Genomic DNA, 13417 nt, shown 5'->3' on the forward strand with positions numbered 1-13417 from the left:
GAATTTTTCATCCCACTCAAAGCCCTGGTCTACACGTGCGGTCAAGTTCTTGGCGCACATAGCCTTGGCAACAGCGCACAGAGACCTTACTCTGCCGCACACAGAGGAAAATAATTAGAGGGAACATTGATCACCAGTACTCTTGATGAATGTGGAGAAGTATTTAGGATAGCTATCCCACACCCACAAGAGAGCTGGATAAGAATTCATCGCCACGATATGCTGGTTGTACAGGGACCCAATAGTGTAAATCAGCCTATTACGCCTGTTTTACGGTCACCCACTTGAGTTGTCCTTTGTCACCTCCATTGTTTTTGCTGTCTTTAGAGGCTCTATCTATGGCGAGTACGCTCTTCACACAACACTGTCAGTGTAGAAACTTCAGATCCAATTAAGCTTTCTATGCGGCTATCCTACGGACAATTCCTAACCGAGAGGAATCTACACCAGAGGTTAAAGTCTCCCATGCGCTCGTTGACCTAGTTTTCTACATATAAAATTAATTGGATTGGCAGAAGTGCGAAGAACTACCTATGACATTCTGCTCGACTTAAAGTAGTGCCCCATGAAACTGATCTCCAAGGAACTGTCATTCCATTTATCCGGATCAATAGGGGTTAGTAGACAGGGCAGAAGATTACCTGAATCCCTTGAACTCCCAGGCAAACAATGACTTCACCAGCTGGATCCAATTAAATCCATCAATGTGGGGAAGGGTACAGATGTGCAAAATAGCCCAGGTACACAACTATATTTTCTGTGTGCTCTCAACTGAAATTAAAAACAACCTATTCAAGAGAAATGACTTGATACCTAATGTTTTATGTGGGGTTGGTTGGAGGGGCTTGTTCTAGGTTGAACTGGGATTACTATAGGCACGACTACTTGTGGGCCAGTGCACCCTCCAGATATGCAATTGTACTATTACTCATATCAGTTCTCTCAGGTGCCTTGCCTTCTACTACAAACATTACCCAAACCTGAGTGGGTCGCGCTAGAGAAAAACAAACAAAGGCTGCTACCACCCAGATTGTTATCTGCACGCTAGCTATGTGGACAACGGTATCATAAACATGTAAAAATTGATCTTTATGTGCAGCTCTGCTGTGGGGAATTGCTGTGATACAAATCAATAATTATCTATGATTGGGGCATGTACTACTCTGAATCCATCCCATGCTATCACCCTTACAAGTATCTCTTTCTTTTTCATTGATGTGCACTTTTCAATTTATATGATATTCTGCATGTACATAATATGTTGTAATATGTCATGCTGTGAATTATTCTTGGAGTTTTTGTATTTGATATTTAATATTTTATTTCAATAAAGGTTCTAAAAAAATTGTGTACTACCTGAAAGGAAAATGCTACTTATCAGTATGCATCTGTTCTTGGCATGTAGAGCTGTAGAGTTGTATACTTTAGCATAGATCCCCATCTGGTGTTGGGCTAGGAGGTTTGCAGTTTGTTTTTGTCGAAGAAGTCTTTGTAGCCACGGAATAGGAGACTCCTCTTTATGGTGATAGTGCGCATGGGCATCGACTCCATCTTCAGATTGTAAGATAATACTGCAACAGATAAAGGTACCCGGGGAGGTGGGTGGGCGTATACAACTCTACAGCTCTACATGCAAAGAACAGATGCATAATGGTAAGTAGCATTTTCCGTTCGAGGCATATGAGCTGTAGATAGTATACTTTAGCATAGACTATAATGCAGTTTTCTACCTAGCAGTGGCAACCTGTATCCGTTGCAGTAGTTTGAAAAAGTGTTAATACAGCCTGGCCCACAGTAGCTTGTTGCTTTGCTTGCACATCTACACAATAGTGTTTAGTGAAAGTATGAGGTGTAGACCAAGTTGCAGCTTTGCAGATGTCTTTTAAGGGTATAGTCCCTAAGAATGCCATAGATGCCCCTAGATTGAGTATGGAATGAGCGCTAGGGGGAATAGTTAATGTGCGTTTAGCTTTGAGATCGCATATTTGGACGCATTTAACAATCCACCTAGCAATTCCTGTTTTAGAAATGGGATTGCCTTTGGGTAGTGGGGAGAAAGCGACAAAAAGTTGTTTTGTTTTTCTAAAACTTTTAGTTCTTTCGATGTAGTAGAGTATGGCTCTTTTAACATCTAACGTATGGAGAGCGCGTTCTGCTACTGAATCTGGTTGAGGGAAAAATACTGGAAGTTGAACCTACTGATTAAGGGGAAAGGCAGATACCACCTGAGGTAGAAATGTTGGATTAAGCCTAAGAACCATTTTCTATGGTGTATTGGTATAAATGGTTCTTGTATGGTTAATGCCTGTAATTCACTAACTTTTCTAAGTGATGTGATATCTATGAGGAAGGCTACCTTCCAAGTAAGGAACTGTAACTCGCATTTGTGCAGAGGTTCAAATTAGGGGACCCATGAGTCTGGTGAGGACTATGTTAAGATTCCATATCGGAAAACGTGGAACGCTAGGTGAAATTATTCCATAATTGCTTTGATAGCAGGTACATGAAACAACGACAATTGCTGTCTGTTTTGGAGGTAAGCAGCAATTGCAGCAAGATGTAACCATATAGATGTATATGCTAGGTTACATGGTTGTAGATGTAAAAGATAACTGATAATATTTTGGATGGGAGCATCTAGCAGATCAATTTTGTTATTTGTACACTAAATGACAAATCAATTCCACTTTGCTTCATAGCATGCTCTAGTAGTAGGACGTCTAGCCTCCTTAATGATGTTCATGCAGTCTAGTGGGAGACTAAGGTAGCTAAACGCTAGGACTTCAGAAGCCAGATCGCAAGATTGAGTTTGGATCTGGGTGCCTTATTTCTCCATGGTTATGAGAGAGGAATTTGGGGGAGAGGTGGAGCTTTTGATGAGGCACTACTGAAAGTTCCAACAGGGTTATGAACCATGGTTGGCGTGCCCATGTTGGAGCAGCTAGGAACATTATGAGGGAGTCTTTATGAGCTTCTGAACCAGTAGCAGAATGAGCGAGAGAGGCGGCAAAGCGTATGCAAATCTACCTGATCAGTTCATCCATAGTGCATTGCCTTTGGACAATGGGTGCGGATATCTGGAGGCGATTGGGGTATTTTGCATTTGGTGTGTGGCAAACAGATCTATGTCTGGATGACCCCATATGTGAAAGAATGGAAGAAGAACTTGGGGATGAAGTTCCCATTTGTGGATCTGCTGTGTTTGACGACTGAGTACATCCAAAATCTGATTGTGTACTCCTGGTAGATGTTCTGGCAGGAGGTAAATGTTTTGAGGAATGGCCCATCTCCATATGCTTTGTGCTAGTTCTGAAAGCTGTCCCTCCCCCCCCTGCTTTTGTATGTAATACATTGCTGTCATGTTGTCTGTACGGATCAAGACAGCTCGGCCCAATAGCAAAAGTTGAAAGGACTCTAGTGCTAGAAAAATTGCCAGTAACTCCAGGTGATTTATGTGGAGTTGCTTTTGTTGAGGAGTCCATATACCCTGAACGGTTTGGTTTTGGAGATGAGCGCCCCATCTGGTGAGCGATGCGTCTGTGGTTAGCACTATATGTGGAACAGGGTCGAGGAATGGCCGCCTTTGGATAGGTTTTGTGTGTTCCACCACTGCAGAGAGCGATGTGTGCAGCTGTCCACCAACACCAGATCTGTTAACTGACTTTTAGCTTGGTTCCAATGATGTGCTAAACATTCCTGTAGGGGACTACTTTGAAGTCTTGCACAAGGAACGATGAGGATAGAAGAGGCCATCATCCCTATTAGCTGCATGAACACTCGAGCTGTAAGGGAGTGCTGAGGTTGGAATTTTGATATGAGAGCTTGCATGCTGGCTATCCTGACTGGATTGGGGTATGCAAGGACTTTTGAGGTATCTATTGTGGCACCTAGATACTGAATGATATGAGACGCTTCAAGGTGTGACTTGGGTTGGTTTATTGTGAATCCCAGGTCGTGGAGCAGCTGGATTGTTCTGTGTGTATTGTGTACACAGTGTGTGCGTGACTTGGCTTTTATGAGCCAGTGGTCAACATAAGGAAACACATGAATGTGTTTATTTTTTTATGTATTTTTTAGAGTTTTATGTCTGCGCAAATGAGCTGCGACTACTGCAAGACATTTTGTGAAGACTCTGGGTGCTGTAGTCACTCCGAAAGGGAGGACTTTGAATTGGTAGTGCTGTCCGTCCACTACAAACTGTAGATATTTTTTGTGAGCGGGGTGAATGGTAATATGAAATTAGGCGTCCTTGAGGTCTACAGTGGCAAGGAAATCACCCTGTTGGAGCAGTGGGAGCAAATGGTGGAGAGTGATCATGTGGAAGTGGTCCGACTGTATGTAGAGATTTAATGGTGAGAAGTCTATTATTGGTCTGAGAATACCGTCTCTATTTGGGATTAGAAAGTAAAGGGTGTAAACCCCTGTTCCTTGATGAGGTAAGGGAACTGGTTCTATGGCGTGTTTTTGTAATAGGGAGAGAACCTCTTGTTTTAACAGTGTCAGATGTTCTGCGGACATTGGATGTTGTTTGGGTGGTATGAATGGGGGAGTTGAAGTGAGTTCCAGGCAGTAACCATACTGCAATTTGTATTACCTACTTGTCTGTGGTGATGGAATTCCAGACAGGTAGGAACTGTAATAGTCTTCCCCTGACTGGAGAGGAATGGTGGGTGGGAAGTGGAGGGAATCACTGTTTTGTAGTAGGAGAGGTGTGGGTATTATTACTGAGGCATCTGTGAGAAAGTGGCTCTATATATACTGGACCAAAGTAAGGTACAGTGTGTATAGAGTCCACAATCCCCAGAGGTATAACAGAGGTTAAAGTCAGGTCTGACCTTATTCTCTAGAGTGGTAGCTTGGTCAAGCAGTAAGGCAGTACCAGAGGACAGTGTAAAGCATTTGTTGTACACACTCAGTCAGCAAAAAGTTTCACACACTCAAGAACTGAACTCTAGGCCAATTGTTTTTATATCCAAAGATATAGTTGTTTTATTTTTAGAACCAACAGGTATCAAAATATACTTTTCTCGATAGGAGTACTCTCATGTAATTACTTTGCAAAGAGACAATAAACTTTGTAAACACAATAGGTAAAATGGTTGCAGTAGGCAACACAATTCTAAACACAATTTAACATTGAGCTCAATTGGTTTTTCTACATGAATGCAGCTGATTACTTAATCGATTACTTTTGTAACTCCAGGACTGTATCCTAGATTCAGTCCTGGGGTCTAAGCTGAAAACAGTTTAGTAAAAACGTTTTAGTTATTGCAATGTTTTTTTAAAGAATATAAAGGTATTTCAAAAGTTCACACTTAGAAATTTTTCATTGAAAATCTAGCAATGTTATCCAATGGGAGAAAATTCAGGTTACAGGTAAAGTACGTTCTCGTTACTTTTGTAATCCGGTACTGGGGTTCTAGGTCCAGCACTGGGATCTCTACTTAAGACAAGTAAGTAATTACGTTTCAGTCGTATGTACGATTTTTAAGGAATATTTAAAGTTTTCAAAAGTAGACAGAAGAAATTTCATAGAAAAGCAGACAATGGATTCCTATGAAGAAAGTTCAGGTTACTAGAAAACCCGGTTAGGATTACTTTTGCATTTCAGTACTGGGATACAAGGTACAGTACTGGCTTCTCTCCTGATCCCAAGTGAGTACTTCAAAATTCGGCATTTGGCTGATTTTATAGGAATATTTTAGAGTTTCAAAACTTCACACTTAGAAGATTTTTCTAGTCAAACCAGTCAATGTTATCCTATGGCAGGAAAGTGAGTTATCGGTTTTCAGGTGAGTACTCGACTGGTGAAGTTAAGGTTCTGGGCATAGACTCAGGGTTCCCCCAGGGACAGGTAGGTACAGTTGGTACACCCTCAGCTGCACAGGGGCAGCCGGGTGCAGAGGTAGTTAGGGCCAATGTTATCCAAAGTGAGGTAGGGGGCCTTCGGTTGGTGGCTGCTGGCTAGCAGGCCACGTGGCTGTGGGAGCTGGGCTCCTGGTCACTTGCTCAGGGCAAATGGGGAAGTAGATAAGGACAAAGGTTGCACTGCCAGGGGCACTCGTGCGGCTGGGTGCAGGGTGCTTTTGAGCCATCGGGCGCTCAATGTTATTCAACGGAGATCTTGAAAAGGGAACAAAGGCTGCAGGCTCGGGGCGGAGGATCCTCTGGTGTGACCAACACTTCGAGGGGTAAGTTGGGAACTTGGAGGTTAGGTAGGCACCCAGGAGTTGGGCACAGGGGGCCGTAAGGCACCGGGTGCAGGGGTGTCTTTTGAGGTCGGGAAATCTGGTCGCTGTTGGAGGGGTCCCTTGTCCTGAGGCTGCAGGCGTCGTCGGGGTCTTCGAGGAGGGTCCTTGGGCACTGGATTCCAGGTCAGAATCGCCGGGGGGACGTCCTCAGGGTCTTGATTCACTCAGGCCAGGCTTGGCGGGTGCATAGTGAGCAGGGTTTGCGGTTCCGGGTAGATGTCAGGGCTTGTTACTTGCTTTGAGCAGCACCACTGCTCGTGGGAGACCCTGGTAGTCAGAGTCACAAGACAGTCAGTTCCTCCAGGGTTTTTGAGGTTGCTGACCACTGGAGATGACGGGGTTTAACAGGAGCAGGTTCGAGGGTCGACAGGCCGGTAGGGCTAGGGCCAAATCAGTTGGTGTCTTCCTCTTTTTAGCAGCTGCACGGCAGGCCTTCATGTTCCTTGATCTTCTTTCTTGCTTCATAATCTGGATCTGTGGAAAAAGGTTCAGGGTGCCCCTAAATACTAAATGTAGGGGCGTTACAGGTAGGGTAAGGGCAGGGACCAATGGGTCCCTGTCCTGGGGTGGGTACACCCCCTAGCCTGCTCCTCTCCTGTGGGAGGGGGGCAGGAGCCTAGCTGTGATTGGGCAGGGCTCCCCATCTTCAATATGGCTGGAGTCCGGGCTCGTGCATCACCTCCCCTCTCCCACCTGAGGGGTGCTGTTGGCACAGGCTAGCACCCCCCCGCCTTTCGGACGTAGGTTTTCCCGCCAGTCTTCCTGCCAGAGTGGGGGCAGAACTGGTGGGGGCAGTTGCTGAGTAAAGCAAGTGGTCTGGAGAAGCTCACAAAGGCGGAATGCCTTTGAAGCTTCCCCTGACCATCCTGCGGGAGGAGGCTTGGCACCTCGTCCCAGGATGTGCATTGTTGCAGGCCCAGGAGAGCGGGAGCTCTCCACCCAGGGGTCCATCAACATGTCTGCTGTGTAGCAGCCTCTCAGACAAGACGTGGATTGTAGGTTTAGGTTTCAGTGGGCATCTCTAAGATGCCCTCTGTAGTGAATTTTACATTAAATCCCACACTGGCATCAGTGTGGGTTTAATTTTCTGAGAAGTTTGATATCAAACTTGTCAGCCTTCAGTGTAGCCATTACGGTGCTGTGGAGTTCGTAATGACAACCTCCCAGCACCATATTATCTTAATGGCATCACTGCACTTACAGTGCCCAGGAATGGCCCTGTGTACTGTAGGGGCACAGGGCTTATGCACCGGTGCCCACACCACTGGCATAGGGCACCCAGCTAGAGGGGTGGCTGATGTATGCCAGGGCAGTGGGTTTGTGGGCATGGCACACAGGGATGTGTGCCATGTCGACTCGGTTTAGTTCTGCACCAGGACACTCAGCCTGCAAAGGCAGTGTGTGTGTGTCAGGGTACAGGGACCCTAAGGGTGGCACAATAAGTGCTGCAGCCCTTAGGGGTCTTCTCTGGTCACAATGCTCTGGGTACCTAGGGTACCATTTACTAGGGATGACATGTGGCCAGAGATGCCAATTGGGTTTAGGCTTTAGTACAGTTTTTAGGGAAGGAACACAGGCCTTGGGTACCTGATTGGCAGGGACCCAGGGCACACCAAGGAAAAGTGCATCGGGTATCAGGCAAAAAGTGTGTGGGGGGGGGGGTACTGCAACAGAAACTCACTTTCTCACAGCATCTACCCCTGTTGTTGTTGCCTCTATAACCTCCTCTGAAATACCCTCTGCTAGGAGAGGTTTGAATAGTGTTTTTGTAGGTGGATGAGGTGTTATCCGTCCCAATAGATTTAGAGGTGCCCCTATAAAAGGAGCGACAAAAGGAACCTCTACTGGTTGTTGCCTGTAGGGCTCACATGGACTTAGCGGTTTCTGAGTTCTTCTTCATTTTTTCCAAAGATGTGTCTATAGTGGGTCCAAATAAGTGTTTTTGATCAAAGGGTTAAGAATTGTGGACTGCACATCTTGTTTAAACACAGATATGCGCAGCCATGCGTGTCTGCATAGTAGAATGCTTGTGTTAACCGCACGCAAGGCTGTGTCAGCTGCATCAAGAGCACACTTTATAGAAGTGTTTGTGATTAATTTTCCCTCTTGCATGAGGTAATTAGCCTTGGCCTAATACTGATCGGGAAGATGTTGTATGAGCTTTTCAAGCTCATCGTAATGAGCCCTATCATGCCTGGCCAGTAAAGCTTGTGTGTTGGCAATGCACCAGTGATTTGCTGCTTGTAAGGCAATGCATTTGCCAGATACGTCTAATAATTTAGACTCCTTATCTGCAGGTGGGGCATCTCCTGATGTTTGGGAATTTGCACGTTTACGTGCATTTGACAACACCAATGAAACTAGAGAGAGCTGTGCTTTAATATAAGCTGGATCGTCGGGAGCTGGCTTATATTTTTTTCCGAACCTGGGTTTGAGAACTGAAGGGATCTCTAAAAAGGTCCTTTTACGCTGGTTCACGAAATGAACTTTCACAAAAGAAAACATTCTGCATTTTTATCTCCGAAATGTATAGTTTAGAATTAAGCTTTTATATACCTAATACGAACAATCATCAGACACAAATTACATACCTAGTGTGTAGCTATTACAAAGGCACAAACAGTGAAAGTTCAGAAAAACTTTAAAAGGTCGTTTTTGGATCTGGCCTTCCAGACAGTGCAAGCTGTCTGGTTATGGAAAACCTACTGTAAATGTACTTCAAGCTTTGCTTACCATTGGTTGGCTTTATTGTCACTCATTTGCTTGCTTCTTATCTGAGGACTCTCCTTCCGCTTCTTGTGATGGTGCCTCCCCTGGAGCATAGCCTCTCTAAGATAATTTTGATTGGTCATTTTGAATCCTTGCATTGCTCACATTTATGGTACCACATTTTTCTTTTTCATTCAGCACTCAATGAGAGGACAAGTGCTTTCTAGCTATCTCCCTCTCCAAAATACCAGCCCTCATCACATTGCTCCCCATCCCACCCAGCTGTAGAAACACAGCAAAAGCATTATGTTTGCTGGTGTGCGGTTGAAAGCAGAAATTGAGGGTTGTTTTTGTTTTCTCTTGCATTCCACAAATTGCATTAAAGTACAATTTAGGCTTTCATGGTGCTGTGGGGAAAGGGCCATTTCCTGCACTCAGCTGGCCTACGAGGCAGAAAATGGACCTATAATATGACATTTGTCTTGGAAGCCCATCAATATGCTCATTGGGTTACAGCAGAAGACCAAATAGGTAAATCCTGGAGAAAGTAAAATCGACTTTGTCAAAGGCTTCCCTTTACATTCTGACACTACCTTAATTATGTTTAATTCCATTCAGTTTCTAGAGTAAACATTATTTGAAAACGAAGCTATCCCATTTATAAAGATTGACGGGGAGGGATTGCCATAATTTACAAGCATAAGATTCAGTGCACCCTCGAAACTGTTGACATTGCGGACAGTGAAGTTGGGTTCTTTTCAATCTCAGCATCTGACAATCATATCTTAAAGGGGTTTTTAGTGTATAGACCACCGGGATCAGGGGCGCAGTTTGCTTCGAGTCTGATCGATTGCTTAATGCAGCCAGCCCTCAGGTATGAGAGGTTTTTACTCCTGGGAGATTTGAATCTCCACTTTAATGTGCCCATTAATGCGGAGGCGCAAGGGATCAGTCCGGAATTACAGCACTACAAATGACCTTAAAATCAGAGTTGCCTACACACTGCCATGGCCATCTACTTGACCCGATGTTTGTAAATTGGGAGATGCTGACAATTGAACCCCCGACACCCGTGGTCTGGACAGATCATTATTTGATCTCTTCTAAGGCGGCGGCAACGGCAATTAACATACAGGCGAAGGTGGAAATCAATGAGAGACGCAGGAGGTGGGCAGGCTTCTCCTCAGAGATGTTCAACAAGGCCCATGGCCAGGGTGGGCTTCCGGGTGGTCTTGAGATAGAGTCAGCTTGTGAGGCTCTAGATAGATGCATTATGGAGGCACTTGATAGCACTGCACCCTGGTCAAGAAAAAGGACCAAGGAGACAAATAAAATCTGCCCCATGGTTCGGGGCCGAACTTCGGAAGGAGAAGGCGGCATGCAAGCGCCTTGAGAGACGCTGGAGGAGAGGTTTTTCAGCGACAGACAGGAGCGAATACAAAAACAGACTTAAGGGATACCATGCCCTAATTAGAAAGACTCGGGCGTCCTATTACAGAGGAAGGATAGAGGGAGCAGATAACTCGGTGAAGGAGCTGTTCTCCGCCTTTAAAAAAATATCTGACCTATCCAGCACCGGTGACAGGGTCAGAGGAATCCTGTATTTGGGTGGCAGAGTTCTTTGTGGAGAAGATGGGGAGGATCTACTCCTCCTTCCCGGTTGCGGCCAGAGAAGGTTGCACGGTAGAGGAGGCTCCTATTAACTTAAAGGGGACGGAATGTCTAACAACCTTCAGTGTCCCTCCTCGGGATGCTCAAGGCATAATAGCTGCTAACATCAAATCGGGTTCCCCTAAAGATCCTGCATCACCTAGAGTATTGAGAGGTAGTGTGGAGATCCTAGAGCCCTACATCAGACACCTATTAGAGCTATCGTTTAGCTCGGGAAAGGTGCAGAAAAATTGGAAGGCGGCAGTGGTGCTGCCCTTGAAAAAAAAGCCTAAATGTTAGCATGGAGCAATTAGACAACCTGCGCCCTATCTCGCTGCTACCTTACTTTGTTACTAAGGTTGTTAATATTCAGCTGATTGCCCATACTGACACTCATAACCTGCTCCATCCCAACCAATCAGGCTTCCGTGCACTCCATTCAACAGAGTCAGCGCTGCTCCTGTCTACAGAGACCTTACGGAAATTTGTAGACGAGGGTCAGACGTGGCACTGATTCTGCTGGATTTAAGTGCCGCATTTGACACTGTAGCGCACCACACGTTGCTACAGTGTCTAAAAAGGGGAGGAGTGGCGGGTAAAGCGTGGGAAATAGCTGGAGTCCTTTCTGCAAGACCGCAGCTTTTCAGTGGCACAGGGACCATATCGGTCCAAAGACATAAGCCTGAAACAGGGGGTGCCACAAAGGTCCAGTCTCAGCCCAACTCTTTTTGACCTTTATGCAGCACCTGTGGCGGAGATCACGGAAAAATTTGGGGTGGAAGTCGTGTCCTACACAGACGACACTCAACTGGTTGTGGCTTTAACACAACCAGAGGAGAAGGTAGCCAGCAATTTCAGTACTTGTTTGCAGGAATTGGCAGTTTGGATGGCGAACAATTGCCTCAAATTAAATGGAAATAAAACTGAGGTGCTGATAGTTGGGAAGGCTCCATCGGTGTGGACATCGGCATGGTGGCCTCAAACTCTGGGCCCGCTACCCTCACCTAGCGAACAAGTTAGGAATTTGGGGGTATGGCTCGATACTAAGATCTCGTTTGAGCACCACACAAGATGGGTGGCAGGCACTCGTTTTGGCATTCAGAGGGGTCTCAGGAAGACACTGGATCTGTTGCCAACGACAGCCAGGAAAACCATGGTCCATGCCTCAATAACATCGAGGCTGGACTATGGGAATGTCCTTTATTTGGGAGCGAATGCTAAGTGTATTCAGAGGCTGCAGCGTATACAGAATGCGGCGGCACGCTTGGTTCTGATGCTGCCTAAGAGAGCCTCTTCGAAGAGGGACCTGGAACCGCTACACTGGCGTCCGATCAGGGAATGGGTGTTGTTCAAAGCCTTATGTGTTAGTCACTGAATCACACAGGGGAAAGGGCACATCTATCTCCATAACCTACTAACCCTTTACAACCCAACCCGGCAACTGAGATCTAGCGGGACGGGGCAGGTCAAGGTTCCGAAGAGCGAGGATGGGAGGGCGCTCCTTTTGCGTTCTGGCAGCCCAAAACTGGAACAGACTCCCTCCTAGACTCCGGCTGGAGACGTCAGAGTTAATGTTCCGCAAAGAGCTGAAACACCTCTTTCCCAAAGAGTAGGCCTGGGCTAGGTAGCGGGTGGGTGGGATGAAATATTAGTGCTGGGGTGGTCTGGTTAAAGCCGTAATGCAGCACGGGGACACACTAGCCTAGTGTAACCAGGCACTTTATAAATTCAGTTATTAGTATAATAACACTTTATTCAATGTACAATTGTGATATAATTTAAGATAAGTTTGATTATTATCCAGTACTTTTAAATGATTCTTTAACATTTTTTTTCAACAATACTTTACAAACTAAGGCAATGGTAAGATAGAAGGGACCGATTGGCTTTCTGAATGTCTGTTCTATTTTGGACCTTGAAAGAGAAGAAATTAAAACATTTCCCTTATTTATGAGCCTTTTTCAGACGGTCAGAACAACATAATCTTATGTGCCAAAAGATAAAAGCTGCCTGACCTCCGACAACCAAGAAACCATTCATTTCTTTATATGCAGCTTGTACTTCCAAACTGAAATAGCATGAAAAGCAACCAAAAGGTGGACCTTACTCTATGTATAGCATAGGTTTTGGTTTAAGGTCACCATGAGTCACCGACCACACCTATGTTTGACGTCAGCATTTTTATTTCTCTTAAACAAGGCGCTACTTCCATCCTAACCACATATGCAGGTCAACAAGTTAGGTCGAAATAAAACTTCCTACTGATGTACGGCAGCAATAAGTAGCTTCAATCTATATATATAAAAACGAAAGTATGTCTGTCTGTTTGTCCTTTATGCATTACTACACCATTCATCCGATCGCCATGAAACTTTGTGAAGTTGTTGAGTACACTCCCGCGAAGGTTTCTGGCATAATTTTTTTTTAAATATCGACCCCCCAGGGCCCTCATTATCTTTCGAATACTGATGTACGCACCAGACGGAAAAACAACAAATCGTGTATCCACAAGCACTCTAATAAATAAATACAATTAAAACACCATTCATCCGATCGCCATGAAACTTTGGTAAGTTGTTGAGTACACTCCCGGGAAGGTTTCTGCCACAAAAATATTTTAAATATCGGCCCCCCAGGGCCCTCATAATCTTTTGAATACTGATGTACGCACAAGACGGAAAAACAAGAAATCGTGTATCCACAAGCACTCGAATAAATAAATAGAATTAAAACACCATTCATCCGATCGCCAGGAAACTTTGGGAAGTTGTTCGGTACACTCCCGCGAAGGTTTCTGGCATACATTT

General features: G+C 45.1%; 1 protein-coding gene across 2 annotated transcripts in view; it reads right to left on the reverse strand.

Moving 5' to 3' along the window:
• Window positions 1-13417, reverse strand: part of MGA (MAX dimerization protein MGA) — a 949809-nt gene that overhangs the window by 649634 nt on the left and 286758 nt on the right. The gene's annotated exons all lie outside the window — the stretch shown is intronic.

The sequence above is a fragment of the Lissotriton helveticus genome, chromosome 9, assembly GCF_964261635.1.
Source record: "Lissotriton helveticus chromosome 9, aLisHel1.1, whole genome shotgun sequence".
Taxonomy (NCBI): domain Eukaryota; kingdom Metazoa; phylum Chordata; class Amphibia; order Caudata; family Salamandridae; genus Lissotriton; species Lissotriton helveticus.